The following is a 2396-nucleotide window of genomic DNA, read 5'->3' on the forward strand; positions in this document are numbered from 1 at the left end:
AAGAGTAACTAATGCATTACCAACAGAAGAGACTTTAGCCTCTTTCCCTCCCCTAAAGCATGGCTCAGTTTGAAGATTGTTCTATAGACAGCCACTAAGACTACCAACAGTACCATAATACCGTTAAAAGTAATCAATAACTAGAGTCATTTGAGATGTTTCAAAGACTGCTAGAGGTTTCTGTCAACCAAGGTAATCAGAAATATTACCCTTGTAGATAGCCCTCTCATACCAGTAAACACAGAGAGTTAAAATTCCAATGCCACACTGTAACAGTTAACAATCTATTTTGTAATTTTAAATATTATAACATTAATTCACCCTGAGAATACAAAGGAAACATTTAATACAAGATATTCTGATTTTTTTCCCATTGTACTTACTTTCTTCTGGTTTTCATCAGCCCTTTAAGGACACAAATATTTGAATTTAAAGTGTGATTTTGATATGTTTTTTTGTTAACTGAGACTCATGCCACAGTCAGATATTGGTGATAAAAAAGCCCAAAAAGGCTTGTAGAAAAGAGGCAAGCAGCAATCCACCAGGTCAGAAAAGACAGAAGTCCTCAAAAAAGAAGAACAGTAAAAATATTTTTAAGCTGCTCAGTGTCACTGTTATTTGTGTAACAGTAACCTTCATCTTCCCTTCAGCTGACGGTAATTCAGAGTAAACAAAATTGTAGAGCAGACTATTATCCACTGGTAAGGTAGAGATAGATTCTGGATAAATACCCCAGGAATGATTGCCTAGTGTTTCCAAAAGCAGAGTTATGTGAAATAGCATTACCAGAGGCACCACATACTGCAGTGCAATGGCACAAAGATGATAAAAGACTCAAGCCACCATTTTCTGTAGCTCAACTGTACTTATTCACCCTGCTTCTTTCTTCATCTGATCCACACATTTTTGGGCTAAATTTAAATAAGCTTGCAGGTGACTACACATCATGGCCAACCACAAAGCACACAGCAGGATTATTAACCAGAGTCGCAGAGTATCGAATGTGGCTTCTGGCATTAAAGGGATACTTTCTTCACCCAAGGTTGGGTTCATAATGTAGTCTTTGGTGACTGGTTTTACCCAGAGCAAAACCATAAATAAATGTGCCAAGAAGTTGATATGAAGTAATGTTTGTGTAATTTTTTCTGTTGTCAAATTCAGGGCATCCAGAAGCATTTGAGTCAGTCGTAATCCAGGAAATGTCCAGAAAGCCCCAATGAGTGAACAGAAAATAGCCAGGAAAAATTTGAAAGTAAGTTTTGAAACAGGACTCTGAGATTCTAAACCTTGCTTTTCAAGAAACTGCATCACACTATCTGAAAAATTTGTAAATCCTGTTTCAAGTCCAAATTCCAGATAATTTTCTGTTACAATCAACACTACCATTGCTTTGTCAAAGAAAAAAAAATCCAAAGGTGACACAAATAGATTTTTCACCACCATATTCTACTTTAATATAGTGTGTAGTTAATGAAAATAGAACTTTGATTGCAAAAGACAAAACCAGCAGGCACCAGACTAAGCTGATATTCATTTCCTGTGTAGGCTTCATAAACTTGTAATAGACTTCAGTTACTAGATACACAACTGTAGCAGCCACTGTGAAATCCACCAGTCACTGCTATTCTGGAAAATAATGCAATGCTAAAGTATCCACTTCTGTATCTGACTTTGTTTCTAGATGAAGGTCAATATCCTGTGGATATTGTTAATGACTTACTTTCAATGTGACCATTATATTTCCTACCTTTTCTGCTTTTCCCTTTTTGCTGATTCCCTGCAAGAATTCCATTGAGCAAGAGAATAGCGAGGTATAATCTTCTACATGACACTGGCCATCACCATGGTAACAACAACTGTATATCTATCACACACTATGAGTGAGAACATGCAGTGTTTGGTTTTCAAGATGGACATGTTTTTAACTATTGAAAGAAGTGAAAATGAAAACACGACATATCAAAATCTATACTATACAGCAAACACATTAAGAACAGGTAGGCAATAGCAATAAACATCTACACCAGAAAGCAGAAAGATTTCATATAAACAATCTAACAATGCACCTCAAGGAAGTGAAGAAGCAAGGACACAGCAAACCCAAAATTTGCAGGATGAAAGAAATAATAAAGATCGGAGAAAAACTAAAGAGAGACTAAGGAAAGAAATACAAAGGTCAATGAAGTGATATGTTATTCAAAAATATAACCAATATTGATAAACTGCTAGCTTGACTAATCAAGAAAAGAGATAAGAAACAAATCAGCAAAATAAAAGAACAGACATTACAATTGATATCACAGAAATACCAAAGATAATCAGAGAATATTATAAATGCTAACAAACAGGAAAACGTAGAGGAAATGATTGAATTTCTATAAACACATAACCTATCC

General features: G+C 35.3%; 1 pseudogene; it reads right to left on the minus strand.

Annotated features, from left to right (window-relative positions):
* Positions 1 to 221: 221 nt before the first annotated feature.
* LOC126963112 (transmembrane protein 161B-like) lies at positions 222 to 1649 on the minus strand (annotated as a pseudogene).
* Between the last annotated feature and the right edge of the window lie 747 nt (positions 1650 to 2396).

The sequence above is a fragment of the Macaca thibetana genome, chromosome 9 (genome assembly GCF_024542745.1).
Source record: "Macaca thibetana thibetana isolate TM-01 chromosome 9, ASM2454274v1, whole genome shotgun sequence".
In the NCBI taxonomy this organism is placed as follows: domain Eukaryota; kingdom Metazoa; phylum Chordata; class Mammalia; order Primates; family Cercopithecidae; genus Macaca; species Macaca thibetana.